Below are 19,943 nucleotides of genomic sequence, written 5' to 3' on the forward strand. Positions count from 1 at the left end.
AACACGTCTTCTTGATCTTCGATCTCTGGCAGGTCCTCCAGTATTGGTTCTTTTGGTGACTCTCCTTTGTAAGGCTTAAGTAGGCTCACATGGTTAGCATTGTGAATGAGCCAATGGTTGGGCAACTTTAACCAATAAGCCACCTCATTGATTGGCTTAAGAATTTTAAAAGAAAGGACCATAGTATCTTTTTGGTAGTTTAGCATAATACTCTTGGTGGCTCGTAGGATTCTTGCTCGTAGTATGCCTTAGATTAGCCTTGTGAAACTTTAGCAAGACCCAATCATTTTTCTTAAAGGCTAAGGCTCTTCTGTGCTTATTAGCAGCAATCCTTTTTGCCTTGTTGTGAGATGGATATAACCTTTTTAATCTTTGAAAAAGATTCTTGTAGGTCTCGGCTATATTCATCAGTAGCGAAGACCTTCCCATATACTTTAAGTAATAAGGGACTTTTGGATCTTCCCTCTTTAACCTCGAAAGGTGCTTTCCCCATAGAAGTATGTACAATGTCATTGTACGCATACTGTATAAGAGGTAGGTACTTCTCTTATTGAGAACGTCAATCTACTTCCATGACATAGGCATTTATAAGTAGATTCAAGAATCATTAGATTAGTTATTTCACTTTGGTCATCCTTTTGTGGATGATAGGCTAAAAGAGAAATTTAATCTACTTCCTAGATTCTCAAAGAGACCCTTATAGAAATTACTGGTCATTCTAGGATCTTTGTTCGACACTATGGATGTTGGCAAGCTATGATACTTGAAAATCTGAGATCTAAAGAGGGTTTCCGTTTGATGTGCCTTAATAGTCTTTTTGACAGGCATAGAGTGTGTTTTCTTGCTAAGCCTGTTGATTGAAACAAACCAAGTTGCTTCCCTTGATCAAATTTTATTTTTTGGTATACCACGCATTTGAAACATACTCTTGTATGTTTAATTTTCATGGTAGACCAACATAAATACATTTCTACTCCTCGAAGAGTAGATTATGGAATCCCTCTTTGCCCCGCATAAGGAGAAGCATAGGATTCATACATGCCTTTCTTATTGTATTGGTGTAACACATAGCCTACCATCCTTCAAGGTGAATGGTTCTTTTTTTCTTCCCTAATGCAGAGGCTGTAATTACCTACTTAAAGTGTTGGTCAATAACGTACTCATCTATCATAGAAGATAGATCATTGTGAGTTGCTATAGACACTACATTTACCCTTGGCCGTTGTGAAAGTGCATTGACCACTTGATTGTGCTTGTTTGCTAGCAATGTGAGCAATATGAAATTTAAATTGCGAAAGAAAATTTCCCACCTCATTTGTTTGTCGAAAAGCTTGGTTTGCGTCATGAAGTTCTTGAGGATTTGTAATCCATTCGTAGGATGAATGGAGCCCCCAAGAGATAGTGCTTCCATGTTTCTAGGGCATGTAGAATAGCTAAAAGCTCTTTTTCGTATATGCCCAAGACCCGTTCATCGGCATTGAGCCTTCGAGTCTCATATGCTATGGCATGCCTTTCTTGAGGAAAAACCACTCCAAGGCAATGACCACAAGCATCACATTGGACCTCAAATGGCCAATGAGAGATCCGGAAGCATGAGGACTAGTTGAGAGGTAAGCTTCTCTTTGAACTTGTCAAAAGTATTTTGTTCTTTAGCAGTCCATGAGTACTTAACGTTCTTTCGTGTAAAGTCGTGCAATGGTCCTACTATTTGAGAGAATTTTTCTATGAAGCGTCTATAGTATGCACACATACCAATAAAGCTTCTAAGCTCATGTAGATTCCTTGGATTAGGCCATGCTTTTATTACCTTCAACTTTGATGGATTCATACATATACCATCTTGAGAGATAATGTCACCTAAATATTGAATCTCTTGTAGGAAAAATTCACTTTCCTTTTGATTAATGAAAAGCTTATTCTCTCTCACAACTTGAAAGATTACCTGGAGGTGTCACTTGTACTCCTCCAGAGAATTTGAGTGGCGTGAAGATTTTTTTCCAACGTGAGTTTGGATGTGGGTGGAGCATTTGTCAGACCAAACTTGTAGCTTATCAAATAGATCTTCTAGCCGCGACACGGGATTTTTTATTTTTATAATGATCATATTTAGTGCTTTATAATCGACACACATGTGATATGTGTCATCTTTCTTTTGCACTAAAAATAATGGTGAAAAAAATGGAGAGGAGCTAGGCCTCACCATCCCTTTTTCCACCAATTCATGCACTTGCCTCATGATCTCCTCTTGTTGAGCTTGTGAAACTCAATAAGGAGGTTTATTAGGCGGTGAGCTTCCTAGTAGAAGCTCTATTACATGGTCATCATCCCCTTGTTTTGGAGGTAGCTCACTAGGGATGTCATCAATGTAAACATCTTGGAATCCATTTATAAAATTAGACAACTCTAATTCCTCTTTATTTCTACTTGTGAAAACATAAGAAACATTTACAGATTCTCTAACAAAAATCATATACGCAAAAATAGAGCTTTTCATTGACTTATCAAAAGCAAGCGTATTTATGAGGGATATGGTGTTCCCCGAATCATTAGCATCTATGTACATGCTCTTTTCCCTGTAGGTGAAATATATTTCCTTTTAGGGAACTTCATGTTGGCAACCATGCGATTGAACCATGGTGCCTCTAGGATAACATCCTCATGTTGGAGAGGAGAGATAAAAAAAAGTCTTCTTTGTTGACGTAGCTTTGGACATGAAGCCTCAACTTCCCAATCAAGGGAGTAATGGAGGCTTGCTATCCCTTGAAAGCCGTGTCAACAGTTACAGTATCTCCCATCTCAAAAGCTTGAATGCCCAACTTGGTGGCCAACTCCATGGATATGAAGTTGTGAGTAGAGCCAGGGTCAAACAAGATGAAGGCATCTTGCTCCCTCACTTTTCCCCAAGCATAGGAGAGGGATGAGCCTTTGCAATGAGTATCCTCTTTTGGAGCTTCAACCATAGAAGCTCTAGGAGTGTCATTGTGTACATTTCTTTTAGGGCAAGAACGATAATCATGTCCTTGCTCCCCACACCTAAAGCATTTATGGTCTTTATGAAAGGCCTCTAATTCTTAGGGTTATTTTTGCCTTTGTAAGCTCCTTTCTCCTTGGCCTTGTTGTTGTTGGTGTTGGTGTTGCCTCGCAAAGAGTTTTAAGCATTGCTCTTCCCTTTAGCTTCATTTTGATCCTTGTTTTCCATGGGCTTGAAAATTCTTCTCGCCCCTTGTTGAAAATTGATCCTTGAAGCAACCTTAGTGCGGTGGATGACTTTGGTGATAGTGCAGTTGACATACTCAGCCATTTCTTTAGGTAATCCCACACAAAACTGTTGCTTTTGTTCGGCCACTATCCTTTGAAAGACTGTAGCTTTGAGATGTAAATCCCAAAACTTGTCTACACATTTGTGGATAGACTTGTTGAAGAGCAGCTTCAAGCTCCGCCATTCGGTAAGCATTTTTTCCTTTGCATCGCTTGCAAGGAATTGATTCATGATGAAGACTCGTAGAGTTTTCCATGTCTTTGGGGCCCCGTCGTTGCCACAAAGGCTAGCCCACCATTGACGAGCAGATTTCTTGTCATAAAATCTAATATCTAACCAACCCAAATGATTTTCTCATATTAAACAGATCACTTAATGTGGGAGAATAAACAGGAACAAGGATTAAGATATAGACATGTGCTTATAGACCTATCTCAACACGGGGCCAATGGTAAAGGGGCCCAAATGAGAGATGGTGTATCAAAGAGCAAGGCTACCAATGGAACTAGAAGACCTTAGGGTTATCTTCATGAAAGACCTCCAAAGGTTAGTGTTTAAAGTCCTTTGACCTAAGTTAGGGCTGAGCTTAGGGTGGGAACCCGACCCAAGCTCGAGGTGCTTGTCATGCTTGAGGTACTTGTCGTGCTTGATTAAGGTGCTTGAGGTGCTTGTCCTGCTGGATGACTAAGGTGCTTGAGGTGCTTTGTTGTGCTTGCTTGAGATGCTTGTGGGAACACCCCCAAGATAGAAGTGCTTTGTCATGCTTGATGAGTAAGGTGCTTGAGCACCAAAAGTAAAAGTGATCACTACATAAGAGGGGGCGAGCCCATATTGTAGGGGCTAGTGAGAGAACACACACACACACACACACACAAAGACATACACACACACACACACATACACACACACACACTCAAGGTAACCCCATGCCTTAAGAGGCAGCAAGGACACATGTCAATCTCCTACCCATGCTACCTTCATGAGGTGCTTGAATCCTATTGGCTAGGCTTAAAAGGGATCCAATGATAAATTACTTGAATTAACTAATTGTTTTCGCATTTATTAAGTCCTCTCTCTCAAAGGGGAAAGGGGGACACTTGTCCCAAGACTACCCCTATTGCTAGAAATGGCCCAAGCTTGCGATTGGCTAGGCTTGGCATGAGCTAATGAGCTTCAAGCATGAGCTAGAAGAGGGGGTCGACCAAAGCAAGAAGAGGCCTTGCTTGCAGGGTATACTCACCCACACACACTCACATTGTGTGCTATGCAAAGTGCAAGAGCTCCATCTCCTTCTCCAAGCTCCTTGAGAAGTTGAGAGCCTACACCAACACTCTTGGCTATGGAGTGCAAATCCAACCAAGAGCCATGCTTCAAAGCTTAAGCTTGCCATCTTCTCCATCTTCATTACTATGCTATTATGTATGCTAGCGAGAAGAGTTATGGTAAGTGAGGAACTAATTCTTTCTCCAATGAAATGTTTCTTCTTCCTCTTCCCTACCCTCATTCCCTGCTAGCTCTCTCCACCTTCGAAGGCGTTTGAGGTATTGGGACTGAGGCTTGGGATAGTTAAAGCTTTCTTCAAAGTTTATGTTATGCTTGTGATGTATGAAGCTTTCCATCTTCATTGCATCACTTAGGTCACAAGGAACACAAAGATTGTATTGTAACAAGTCTCTCTTAATGGGAGAAATCATAATACAAATGTCTATTGGAGGGGGGACCGGATCCACATAAATCCAGTCCTTAACTGTTGTCATGTTCTCTAAATTCTCTCTCTTGCAAAAGTATTGTTCATGCGAAGTTAACTAATTGCTATGATTATGTTGTTATCTTCAACTATGTTCACCCGCTATGCTCACAAAGTAATTTCTTAAAAGTATTCTCATTAATTTCCGCTACTCTCAAGTTAACACTAGAATGGTAACCTAACAGGACATAAAAGTGTCCTTTCAGGGTTTTGGGAAAATTTTCCAAAACCATAGTAGATCCACTCATTTTGAAAAATCCATTCATGAGCTTATAGTTCAATAACTACTACATATGGAAAAAATGAGAAACTTGTAATTTTTCTCATTCCTTGGTCACTACAAGCCTCCAAAGGTGATGGACCAGTGCATTTTGCCCAAAACAACAATTTTTTACGGTTGATTGCATATAAATAAGAGTGGGGATTTTTGTAGGACCTGAGATAAAATGCCTCGTTAACTTCAATGGGTTGGTGACCAAAACATATGGTTGCTTTTACCTCACTAATTTTTTTTTGGGCAAAAAAAATAGGTACAAAAAAGTTGCATTTTTGCCATTCTGTGGACCTATCATCAAAGTTTCTATAGTCACGCTCAATATAGATACTATATACATGTTTTCTTAGTTCCCTTTAGGCCTTTGGATTCAAAAGGAGCCATGGAGCATGTCAAAAGGATAATGGATCTCTTACAATTGGAACCTTGGGGGCAATGATAAAGTGCTAAATACAGCAAACATGAAAAAATTGGGTTTAGCATTATGACCTCTAGAAACCCATAGAAACTACTCAATATCTAGCCAAGTTTGTAGTCTATGATTAGATATGGTTACTACCTACAAAATACACACAATTGGCCTAAGAAACTAGCAATATTGAGAAAGTTATACTTGCTACTCTAAAATGTATCGTATTCTTCAGCAATCAAAAAACTCAACCATCATCATATACTATGCTATATAGCATATTAGGTCCCCCAAAACTCAAGAAATATTAGCTTTATGTTATAGATTACACTTACACAATCAAAATTGAATTTGGATATCAAGAAATCCAACAAAAAAATCATAAAAGTGCTAATTTTGGCCAAAAAACAGGATTATGCAATTCTTGTAAATTGGTCATAACTTTCAATTTTAATACTTAGCTCTCCCTACAAGCATCAAAACATGTTGAGAACTATGAAGGCCTAACCTCTAGCCATCTAAACCTCACACACATGAAGTTTAGAGTGGTGTAGTTGCCAAAAATTGAAAAAAAGACAAAAACAGGACCCGTTTTTTCACACAGTGTAGGTTCAAAAATGTTGTGCAACAGTAAGGTTAATGGTGAGATCGATACTCCAAAAAAAATGCTAAGTTTTTTTCAACTCATAAGGCAACTTTGTGGATATATAGCACCTAGAAATTCATTTTCATACTCTTCAAATAATCCAAGAAAAATGGTCACTTAACAGGACACAAAAGTGTCCAAGGACATAAAAGTGTCCTGTTACCATTCTAGTGTTAATAGGCCAATTCCATTACATTTCTGGAAGTGCATAGCTGCATGGCGTAGCTTGGAGGACTCCGTGAAGCCCTCATCTCCAAAGGCCGCATCAAATTGTTGGATGAAGGCCAATACTTTGTTGGTGGCACCAAAGGTGCCATCATAGGTGAGAAAAGAGATACTCTTTCCTCCCTCTTTGAGCTTCTTGAGCTTTTGGGACCTTCGCCATGCTGGGTAAGTTTTGCAATGTCCTCTTCTCTTGTATTCTCTAAGAGAATAACTATTGCTTTCGTCGGGAGAGGAGAAAGGTGAAGAAGAAGGAAAAGAGGATGACCTCTTTCTTGCCTTTTTCTTCCTTTGTTTCCTCTCTTTCCTTTCGGAGTGACGAGGAGAAGGACTATAGGACTATGGGTTGACCGTTTCCTCTTGGGCGGAGTTGGCGATAGTCTAGACCGCCGTCTTCATGGAGCCATATATTTAAAGGAACTCAGGGATTCAATTCTTTCTCGTTTTTTGGATTCCTCCTCTCTTATGGGAGTCTCATCAAGAGACCTCCTAAACTCTTTCTCCTCTTGGAGAGGAAGGGAAATCCCATAAGCACAAAGTTGTTGGGTAACTTCGGCTTGCAAAAAAGTAGGGTTGCCCATAACTTGATGCAACCTAGTAACAAGATAATTGATAAACATGGGGGCATCATCATTAGCACCTTCATGTGCAAAATCAAAGTTATCAATGTTCATTTTACTCTCTTGGTTATTGTCAGCCATGCTAATTATACTTATGTGTTACTTAGTGTATCCTTTGGCAATTCAAAACCTTCGTTCCTACTCCTCTTAGCCTTTAAAAATAAGCACTTAAGTATCTACACCCACGGATCGAATTGGTTAATTATAGAGAGTAGTGGAGTGGGTCTATCATAGCAGAATTGCTGAGGGATAGCTCCTTTCGGACTTCTTATGGCTCAATAATGGTAAAGCCATAGGCAAGTCTAAAAAGACCCCATTATTAAGACCAAATCTCCTGAGGTGTGCACCATATTCCACATAGTGGGCTCAACAAAACCGATAATAGATCCCAGTCCCACTTACCCTAATATAATTAACGAAATCAACCATTAATAGGCTACTTAAGGACCTCTCTTCTTAAGCAAGAAAAGAGAAACCAAACGTTCTGATACCAATGTAGTGGAAATGGCCTATGAACTTTGAGAATAGCGAAATTAAAAGAATCAGAGTGAGCATTTTTGTGAGGTCACTTTGAGAACATAGAGGGTGAACTTAATTGATGGTAGCAACATGAATATAGTACTTAATTAACTTGGCATGAACAATACTTTTGCAAGAGAGAGATTATTAGAGAACATGACAATAGTTAAGGACCGGATTTACTTGGAGCCGGTCCCCCCTCCAAAAGGCGTTCGTATTATAGATTCTCCCATCAAGAGAGACTTGGTACAATACAATCTTTGTGTTCCTAGTGACCATGGTGATGCTATGAAGATGGAAAGCTTCATGCATCATGAGCATAACATAAACTTTTCAAAAAGCATTAACTATCCCAAGCCTCAGTCCCAAGGCCTCAAACACCTTCGAAGTGTTGGGGTAAAGCCCCATGTGGCCGGTTAGGCCAGGTTCCCGCCCAGTGTACTTATTCATTATGTACATAATAAAATAAGGGGTCTCACATGTAGAGAGTGAGTTTTAGCCCCTGCAAACACAAGGTCTCCTCTTCTCCTGTCTTCTCCATCATTGCACACACACTCACACACGCTCCCACTCATGCACTTCAATTGGTATCAGAGCACAGGGATTGGGAGCACCATTGGAGCTCAGCGGAGAAGCAGACAGAGAAGCAGCAAAAACTGTAGCACATTTTTGCAGATCTGTTTTGGCATACCAAAATGTTTTCATTCAAGTTGATTCCCTCTACTCTTGATCGGTTTTTTGTCCTCTTCAACTTTGCAGAAGAAAGTTTTCTCGAGATCTTCACCAATTTTGAGATACGTCACTCAGATTGCCTGCACGTTTAGGGTACACAGGTGCATATTTTTACAGATCTGTTTTGACCTGTATAAACAGCACATTTCACTTCCATTCTCGTTCAGCCCAACCGTTTTCGCGTGGTCTACGACTTTGCTGAAGGAAGTTTCTGCAAATTCTGAGCGGTTTGAAAGATATGGGCCGACAGGCTGCAGGGTATTCGAAAAGTTGAAGATTATGTATGCATATTGTGGTGATTTGGTACATTCAGAGAGCTCGGATTGAGATTTTGTCATTCTTTTGTTTTGTGCATTGATGTTTTTCTCTCAGTGAAGAGAGTCTGGGTTGATATTTTCAACACATTTATGTGCACACATTGAATGTATGCATTCTTGTGGACTCTCAGGTTCGAGAGTGGCTTCATCACAGGTTATGTGCATTGACTTATGCGATTGAGCAGATTACGAAAAGTGTGGTGCACAGATCTGCAGAGAGTTTTGCAAGCATTTTTGGCATGATTGTGAGCTGAATTTTCAGCTGATTTGGATGCTCATTTGCTACACAATTGATACATGCTTGATGCTCGTTTCTATTGCCATGCGGATGCACATGATGTGCACTTTTTGGCGGGTGGTATTCTTCGCCTTGCAATGGCATATGTGGGCTGATTTTCAGCTATTTTGATCATCAATTTGTGTCACATTTTGGTTGGTTTGCATCCAAGTTTATGTTAGTGTATGCTTCACTTGTAGAGTGCGGTTGATGCACTTTGTGTTTCGGATTACAGGATTGTTTTCCAAGTTTAAGGAGTTGAGACTTTGGGGTAGCTCATGTATGCTTGAGTGTGGATTTTGCGCATGATTTGCTCATGGTTTTGAGCATGTTTATGGTATGTATGGTTATTATGGTTAGATAGCCAAATACTGCCGAAACTTTGCTGGATTTTTCTTGCGAGTTCATTTGTTTATGCGCATGGTTTGCAATCGTATTTTGATTGCATTTGGCACTTAGTGGTTGCTTTGCCATAGTGTTTTGGCATCGCATTGTGAGAGTGTTTGCTCATCAGATTATGTCATTTGACATACATATGGTAATCTCTTCAGGAGGGAGATTGTGTGATGATAGTTTCATCGATTACCACATAGTGCTCTTGGATTAGAGCGGGTGTTTTGGCATCATTTGAGCGGTTTTGCTCACTTTGTTTCGTTACATTGATCGCCATATTTGATGATACTTCTCTTAAACAGCTTATGCCAGCTTATGTTGTATTTTGACAGTACTTGGTGTATGAGTTAGCCAGGCCTTGGCTATTGTCAGTTGATCGATTTGTGCTTGGTCTTGTCACAGGTTATCGCCATGGATTTGGCATGTACATCATTGTCAAGGTTTGTGCTTTTCCATACAAAGTTTGATGGTTCAAACTTTGAGCATTGGAAAGCAGGTATACATGATGCATTGACTCAGTTGGGCCAAGTGTTGCCACTACAGGGCATAAATGCTAGGCTAGAGTCAATGACTGACGTTGAGTGGGAGGACTTGGATGAGCTTGCACGTTCGACGATCATGTTACACCTTGGTGAGTCTGTCTATCGCATTGGGTTGGATGCATGTACAACTAGAGAGTTATGGCAAAGATTGTGCAATGCTTTTGGCACAAATGAGTCTAGAGAGATGCCTACAGTCAAAGGACGATCTTGCAGACATAGAGATGTTGTGCGCTGGCATTGTGGTCAAACAGGGCATGTACGTAGGTGTTGTTTTCGACGGATGAGACAGCGTAGGAGACAGCACAGGAGGGATGCTATCACTTTGGATGATGTGGGAACAGATGTAGTGTATGTGGCTACACATGACAGAGATGTCGCATTTGCTTCCATGTTTACTCTTGACTTTCTTATGTCGGTTTTTGACAACACATTACCTTCGCATTGGATACTAGATGCGAGTGCTGGGTTTCACGTCACGCCGAGTCGTGACTGGTTTAGCACATATGCTAGTGGTATGCTTGGACATGTGTGTCTAGCTGATGGTTCAATGCATGACATAGTTGGTGCAGGAGATGTCAGACTATCGTTGCCGAGTGGTGCATCATACGTGTTGCGAGATGTACGCCATGTGCCATGTTTGATTGAGAGCTTGATCTCTGTGAGTCACTTACGAGACAGTGGATGCCAGGTAGTGCTGGATGAGCACAGTTTCGGATTGCATCGTGGACAGCTAGTCATAGCTAGAGGTGCTAGTGTTGGCACGATTCATGCGATGCGAGTACATCATGTGTGAGATGGCACAGTTTTCATGAGTACGCAGCCATGCAGAGAGATGACGCATGTCTCCTTTGCGGATAGGTTGCATGATGCTCCAGTTTGTGAGCATGTTGAGCCAGTTGTTCAGCAGGACATGTCATTCGTGGATACAATGACGGATATGGATGGCTTGAGTGTTTGAGGATTCAGTCGTGATTCAGTCATTCATGGATATGCTTAGGCCAGAGGCTAACGTATGTGAGTTAGAGCTAGGCATTGCTCTTACCACAGAGGGTTCAGGACAGACGGCTGCTCTTGGTGCGCATGTGACATGTGATGGACACGAGGATGGATTCTAGGGATCGGAGTTCGGGTGTCAGGGTGATTTCCATGAGTGGAGTTCTGAGCCAAATTTGACTGAGATGGTCAAATTGGCAAATATTGCTAGGATTGCATCAGCATTCGGTAGCATCATGTACGAGATACTCATCTCGAGACCCGAGATTGCATTTGCAGTAGGTGCATTTGTAGTGGGAGCAGTTAGTCGTGCAGTGAATGACGTTGGCCTTGAGCATAGGGGTACTTTGTAGCGTATGGTGAGATACCTGCTGCAGGATGTGTGCGGCTTTGGTGAGGAGTATGGTGTCGATCGCTCTATACTTCCTCTACAATTAGAGCTGGATGCACACAGATTCAGTGAGCCAGTGGGGTTGGCTGAGGTCATACTTGTGATGGCCTTGTACAGGTTTTGTACGGTTTTCTTTTCTCTCTCACGACCACATTGGCCTTTACGTGGGAGGTTGTTGGGATAAAGCCCCATGTGTCCGGTTAGGCCAGGTGCCCGCCTAGTATACTTATTCATTATGTACATAATAGAATAAGGGAGCTCACATGTAGAGAGTGAGTTTTAGCCCCTGCAAACACAAGGTCTCCTCTTCTCCTCTCTTCTCCATCGTTGCACACACACTCACACACGCTCCCGCTCACGCACTTCAACTGGTTTTCTTTTCTCTCTCACGGCCACATTGGCCTTTACGTGGGAGGTTGTTGGGGTAAAGCCCCATGTGGCCAGTTAGGCTAGGTGCCCACCCAGTATACTTATTCATTATGTACATAATAGAATAAGGGGGCTCACATGTAGAGAGTGAGTTTTAGCCCCTGCAAACACAAGGTCTCCTCTTCTCCTCTCTTTTCCATCGTTGCACACACACTCACACACTCTCCCACTCGCGCACTTCACGAAGGTGGAGAGAGCTAGCGGGGAATGAGGGTAGGGAAGAGGAAGAAGAATCATTCATAGGAGAAAGAAATAATTCCTCACTTATCATCACTCTCCTTGCTTAGCATAGCATAATAGCATAGTAATGAAGATGAAGAAGATGGCAAGATTAAGCATTGGAGCATGGCTCTTGGTTGGATTTGCATTCCATAGCCAAAAGTGTTGGTGTAAGCTCTCCACTTCTCAACAAGCTTGGAGAAGGAGATTATAAGAACTAGGGAACTAGACTCTAGGATCCTCCTCTCAACCTCCCATTATATAGGCGGGCTCCTAGCCCCTTGCCCTAGACGGATCCCCTGTCCACACTGTCTAGCCCGGCCGCCTGGCCGTAGTCCGTGACCGCCCTAGTCCTTATGTTTGCCCTTGTCCTGACATTACTCCCCCCCTTAAGGAAGAGTTTTTGTCCTCGAAACAAAAGTGGAAAACTTCTTCTTAAGAGTACTAATGTTTTCCCAAGTGGCACCTTGTTCCGGTCAGGCCAATTGTTCCTCTGTACAAGAACTGGTTGACCTTCATGACGACTCATACGTAAATTATGATAGTAAAAAATGCATGCAGGTTTATGTAGGTGGTTAGGAGGTTCAATGAAATCGATTAGAATCTGTTGGTCAATGACATTGTTGTCCCCATGTAAGCATTTACGTAAACGACTTACATGAAATATCGAGTAAATACAAGAGTGCGCAAAATTCATGAAGTTGTGAGCCAGATTCCTAACTCGCGTGAGTGTCTTGAAAAGCTCATACTTACTAATAAGGGATAGAATAGGAAGTTTCATCAAGTCAGACTTCTAAACATTTTGGAACGCACAGAACTACCTACTCACCCGAATGAAGGTTGCATGCCAACATGCTTTGTCAACACATGTACTAAGTCCTTGGTGTATGAAACTATTGAATTGGTATCCAACCCCACCACCAATGGTGTTCAAAGTTGAAAACCTAAGCAAACTCTAGAATAGTAAGAGAATCGCCCATTCATAATGCTTTGTGCTAATGTATGCTCTTAGCAGATCCTTTAGCACTAGAAAAGTACTTGTAAGCTACCCATCCAACGCGGAATAAATGGCAGCAGTAAGAGTGAGGTATTTTCCCCCAACCACTACAGACAGTCTTCCACGACTGACGATAAACGATGACCCAACCAGTGTATCTAGCCATATACTTGATATGGAGTGGGGGCAACCAACTAGGTTGAAAGCGGGTTGGAGTGGAGTAAGCTCATAGAGTATAGACCATCCAAACCACAGACACCCACCCTGAGCCGTTACCTTGTACGGTAGGGTGTAAACTCATAAATCTGCTTAAAAGTTGCACTTGAAGTACGAAAAATTGCAAAAACAAAAAAGTCCATGAATTGGCATGCCGCTCTGAACAAATTTGCGTTAAACACTAGGGCCCATAACACCTAGTGTGCATGCATTTAACATCAACAAATCCGAATAGCAATTCCATGACAAGACTTTCCACGGCACGTAGTGAAAGGCATGCAACAAGAGTTGGATCATAACAAAATGTGAAAACTCAAGTCACACCTAGGTACCAACCATGAGACATTCTCAATAACTTAGCATACTTGGCTATATGTAGAAACGATCCTCCGTTAAGGTGGTTTCACAGCACTTGTAACCGTAACAAGTCTGTACTTAGTACCCGACAATTTCTAGCCACTGAAATTGTTCCTGATAGGGTGTGCTCCAAATGGTCTAATAAACGGATGCGACCAACACTTAGGGACTTCGTCGCGACACATCATTAGGAATTAGGTGCCAATGTCAGTCCCAAAGACTCATATTCGCCACATGCGAAATATGTCTCAAGTAAGGATGGCAGAGAAAGCGACATCCATCAAGCACAAATTGTACTTGTGTGTGGAGGGAACTATGAACACTCCGCGACGCGAGTGAGAGGGACCCTCATTATCATTGCTCCACACTGGCTAAAACAAACTCCTTGAGTTCCTAGACCATGTTGTGTCCCATGTGACAACATGTGCCAAAGAGAACCATACCATGTAGGTCTATAATTGTGTCAACACATGCGAAATATGTCTCAAGTAAGGATGGCAGAGAAAGCGACATCCATCACGCACAAATTGTACTTGTGTGTGGAGGGAACCATGAACACTCCGCGACGCGAGTGAGAGGGACCCTCATTATCATTGCTCCACACTGGCTAAAACAAACTCCTTGAGTTCCTAGACCATGTTGTGTCCCATGTGACAACATGTGCCAAAGAGAACCGTACCATGTAGGTCTATAATTGTGTCAACAAGATTCAAAATTACGGTATCTTGATGAACAGGGACATGAGAATTAAAAGACAATATTTTCTCAAAATGCAATGCTTGTCCATGACCTTGTCACTTGGCTAAAGAGCAAGCTAGATGAAAGCCCTCTAGCTCAAACATCCCGGTTACATAACGCAAACAAACTTTAATTGGAAAGGAAAATAAATCCAAAAAACATGTACTTACCTAATACTTACACGGAGGTCAAGTACAACCCTCAACCTGTAAAAAGTGTACCATAGCAAAATTTCTGTGACCTGCTAATCACTAAATTAGAGATTAATGAAGATAAAGAAATTGAACTTGTAACCCTTGGTGTTGCCGTGGCAATCCAAACCCCTAGGTATAGCTTGCAAAACCAACCCCCTAGGTGAAAGGTTGGAAAGAACCTTTTGACTATCCCTTAGCAGATAGTGTTTCCGTAAAAACAAAGTGTGAAGGTGTCCAACAATGACCATCAACACGTATAGTGTGATTTAGTAACCACATATGTGGTCATACCACAAAATGGTGCTCCTATATGCACGCCTAGTGCTATAGAGAAAACGGGAGATCCATGCAGGCGGAACCCCTAGCTCTTATGGAAGCCATGCTATTGTAAATGCTTGCTGCCTCTATATGTTGTGTTATAGAGCAGCGTATGCGAGTGTAAGTTTATCAAAAACTCAACTCAATCATTGCACCAAAAACATGTAGTGCTTACAAAATATCCATATGTAATGACAAGACTCTTTCTTGGCACTTAACATCGATATGGAGTCCACGGGGTGGATTGGTTCAAGCTAGAGAACAATCACCCAAGGAATGCCAACAGTTGGGTCTTACCCTAGATTATGGTTCTTAGCCAGCCTGTGTGGTGCATAGCCCTTATGTCAATTAGTTTTCAATCGACAAACCAACGAAGACTAATTTGGATGGCGTCGTGGCCACTTACTAGCTGAGAGTTAGAGCACCTTGGCTTATGATAACTCACAAGCAAAACATGTATCAAAATCTTTTTAGAAAGTTTTCATTATTCTTTGAGAGAAATAAGGAAGAGAGAGAAGGAGAGCATGCTGGGCTAAGGAACTTTCCTTAAGTTTCTAGAGTGTGTACCCAATCTGTGTGCTCGTACACATCGTATGCCTGACTTATAGCCTATTCTATAAGCATTCCATAGTTTGCTGGTATGACTCTCTCATCGAGAGAGGGAACAGAAAAACACAAAATGCAACCCGATCCACCGACCTTGTAGGGATCGTGTTGTATGAAAATGACTGAAATATGGCACTTTGTCGGTGAATTAAGTCCTAAATTTAGGTTCCTTTTAGTGTTGGTATGCGATGACAGCAACCAAAAAGAAAATTATGGGAAACAATTTATAACTAATAGTGTCCTTGACAGAGTGACTGTGTGAGAGTAGAAGCGTACTTTATACCACCTAGGTAGCATGCCTTGCATACAAAAGTGGAAGCCTTTGGCTACCATGACAACCGTAAAAGTCAACACCATAAGTGCCTTGCACTGGCTAGATTGGTAGGGATTCGGTGAGATGATATCCCGATTAATGTACGTGCACCAAACGTGGTTGCTACTGCTCTTGATGCCAAATCAATCGTAGCACAAATTAGAAGCCTTGCGTCACGTGAAATTGACCAAGCATTTGGTTTTGCACAACAAACAATATTGTCCAAAGTAAATGCGGAACGTAAAATTGTGTGACACGTGTATCATATACACCCTAATTCAGTGATCTTGTATGCACCTCATAATATTTTTGACTGATCGTATAAGCCAAAATTTTGTAACTGGTCGTACCAAAAATTATTATATCAGAAAAGAAATTGGGGCACAACACTACCCAATTCAAAAAACAGACAATACTATGAAAATCCACATTCACGTATGAAAAAATGTATGAGCATAACATGTTCAAATGATATATAACTACTGTGCCCTACACCAAAACTGGAGTTTATGTTGAATCACGAACTCATGCATCATGTTTACGTTGTCGTACATGTGGACACTGCTTTTTTTTAATGTGTTCCTACGAAATAAAAGCATAATTTGTGACTCTTTACCCGTTGAAAGTCGGAATGTGATAGTCGCTTCATGACCACGTTGGTCACGACCAGATCGGTATCTACAACCAATTTCTCTTGTGTCGACTGGACCTCTTTGGTCATAACTGATGGGCAGACAACCCCTTGGGTTGTCCGCAAGTGAAAAGCCGATTCTGGTAACATTTTGTAAATTAGTCGTGTGAGATGTAGCCAATATTTGGACCCGTACGACTAGCTTGCAAAATCGGGCATCAAAAGTTCGCCAGTCCTATTGAGTGACAAACTCCCTGGTATCCGGCAAGTTACTATCATCCTCCAGAATATCAAACACACTATGAGGAGGAGGTGTAGATTCTCGCGGAGAGAGAGATAGGCTACCTGGATATGCATAATCCATCCCTGTTGCCACGTGGGTACCCTCCGTGAGAGATCCAGCCACGCGGCATGCACAGGTGGAGCAGACTCCTGGTATTTGAAGTCAAACATATGTTGATCATCAATTACCGTACTCATGGTGAAACCGTGTTGTACGAATAAAAGAGAAAACAATACCTTGGAGTACAAAAAATCTTGTAGTCGTACCGAACGCAGAAACTCGTAGCAGAGGCCGGTGGTTAGCCGTGCTAATTCCACCTGTGGTCGTAAAGAAGGTGAATTCCAAGCCGCGGTTCATGAAGAGTTGAAATCACTGAGGAACTTCAAATCGCCGATGAAATTGAAGGTGTTGAGAAATTCGAGCTTCCCAAATAACTTGCTTGCATCATATGCAGTCCGGCAAGTTGCAAGTCACCGAATGGAGACTTGATGATGATTGTGCAAACGCTTGTCGCCAAATTTGGATCCACAATTTTTGGTTTTCAAAACCTACGGAGCTTTGATAAAAAATGGCCAAAATCTGCAAGTACGTCAAGAAGCAAGACTTGCCAAACTGTGTATGCGGAGAGGTCGTAGGTTGCTTGTATAGGGTGTATGCCGGGATGGGTATGCACCCTACTTTATATAATTTGCCCAAGGTTGTTGGCCTTAAGGCATTGCATGTGAAAAGAAAAGGAAATCGGGTGATGGCGTGCTGCTGCAGAGCCACCGAGAGAGAGAGAGAGAGAGAGAGAGAGAGAGAGAGAGAGAGAGAGAGAGAGAGAGAGAGAGAGAGAGAGAAAGATAAACGTTGTCACCTGCATTGCTCAAGCTTGCCCGCCACAGTGATGAACCGTGTGCAGCTCGGCTTGCGCTTAGTTCAAGTCCGCAATCGGCCGGTTTCATGCAGGTGATGATGCCACCTTCCCTCCTCGCAAGCGGGGTTGCCCATGCAGCGATCGCAACGGATTTCTCTGTGTAGAGCGGCTTCATGCCTCACCTTCTCGCCTGATGCACATGCAAAGCTAAAAATGGTTGGCTTTGATACTAGTATAAGAACTAAGGAACTAGACTCTAGGATCCTCCTCCCAACCTCCCATTATATAGGCGAGCTTCTAACCCCTTTCCCTGGATGGATCCCCTGTCTACACTATCTAGCCTGACCGCCTGGCCGTAGTCCGTGACCGCCCTAGTCCTTAGGTTTGGGCCTTGTCCCTACGGGAGCCTTGTCCTGACAAAGATGGAGCTCTTGCACTTTGCACTCCACACAATCAGAGAATGTGTGCGTGTGTGTGTGTGGGAGAGTATACCCCCCTCTTATGCTTGGTCCAACCTCCCCCCCCTCTCTCTCTCGTATTATTTAATTATTTCATTTGGACATGTTTCTCTTTTTCCTCTTTGAGAGAAAGAACTTAATTATTTATTTTTATGTATCTAAATTCTCATTGGACCCCTTTAAAACCTATCCAATAGGACTCAAGCACATCATGAGGGCCACATGTGGAGGATCATTTGAAAATGTGTCTTTTATGCTCATTAAGTCATTTGGTTTGAATTGAATACTTCAAACACTTAATCAATCAAGCATGGAAACGTTTTATACCTCTTGAGAGTTTATCTTTGAATTGAACACTTCAAGAACCTTAGTCATTTAAGCATAAAAATCACCTCAAGCTTTGGACAATGTTCCCACAAACACTTAAAGCACTTTAGCTAGCAAGCCGACAAGCACCTCATGCTTGGGTAGGATTCCCACCTCAAAATCAGCCCTAGCTTGCATAAGGTCAAAGGACTTTTTAACACTAACTTTTGGAGGTCTTTAATGAAGCTAACCCTAAGGTCTTTTAAGATCCATTAGATGCACGTTGCTCTTTGATAGACTACCTCCTTTTGGATCCCTATTGAGATGTAACCATCTCTCCTCTTGGTCCCTTGTTGAGATAAATCTAGAAGCCTTATTGCACATTGCTCTTTGGTAGACCATCTTCTTTCAAGGACCCCTACTGAGATGCAACCAGTTCTCCTTTTGGTCCCCTCTTGAGATAGGTCTAGAAGCACATATGTATATCCTAACTCTTGTTCCCCTTTTATCTTTCCATATATTAAATGACCAGTTTAATATGAGAAAATCATTTGGTAAAGTTAGATATTATATTTTATGACACGCCTACATAATCTTGCCACACTTTAATAATATAGGGCCAAAACGCCTACATAATCTTGCCACACTTTAATAATATAGGGCCAAAACGTCTGAGCAGGTTTTTGTATGAGTGATGCTCTCCCTACTGATAGTGGATGGCCTACTGTAACATTTTTGTAGGGCTTTATACTCACATTTGAAAACACCTATGTGGATGTAAGCTCCAACTAGGAGGCATAGCTATTAGTCTTGAAGATTTGAGATGGAAATTCTTATTAAACAAGTGAGTTATGAATATAGAGGTAGCACAAAAAAGTAGAAACTAAAGAAAAATAAGCAACGAGAGGTATTGTTTAGTGGGATCAGCTTGCATTGAAGTCCTTAATCCCCTGCTTTTTTGAAACCAGACATGCACTTTTGAAGCCCTGTACACTCTTTGTATATTTTGAACACCATATTTGTAACCGTTTTGTAAGATTTGACCATAGTTTTGTACATTTGTTTTGTATAGCAAAGCCATAAACTTGTCTCTGTCAGCAAGGGTTTTAAACCATCAAAGGTTCTTATTGATGAATTTATTTTTTATTGTACTTTTTAAAGACGGTTGAAGAGTTGAACCTGTAGTAGAATAAATCGGGAACACATAGATCAATAAAATCCTTGATAGAAGAAAATAACCAACACAACAAACATAAGAAATGAAAAGGGTATTGTGGAACCTATTCCTTTAAAGCTATGAAAAACATTTTCTCAACTTGCACTACTTTTAAGCATTGGACCTTGAGAAATACCCCTCCCCATGGATCTATGTGACAATTATACACTTTATAATTCGAAACAATTTCAATATACATTAGAGTTGCAAATGCGATAACATCAGGGAGAATCTCTCAATGCCCGACCTAGCATGGAGTTTAATACATGAGCTGGATTGCATCCAAAGGTACCTAGTGACTAGTGCCACCCTTGATGTGTACGAATGAAACTGTACTCAAGAAAATGACCATGTGGAGGGTGAATATATGTGTACACCACATTGCTAGAGAGAGAGAGAGAGAGAGAGAGAGAGAGAGAGAGAGAGAGCGAGAGAAATAGAGTGCATAGATGACACAAGAAATGA

Source organism: Adiantum capillus-veneris, chromosome 1, assembly GCF_014529385.1.
Source record: "Adiantum capillus-veneris isolate H3 chromosome 1, ASM1452938v2, whole genome shotgun sequence".
NCBI lineage: Eukaryota > Viridiplantae > Streptophyta > Polypodiopsida > Polypodiales > Pteridaceae > Adiantum > Adiantum capillus-veneris.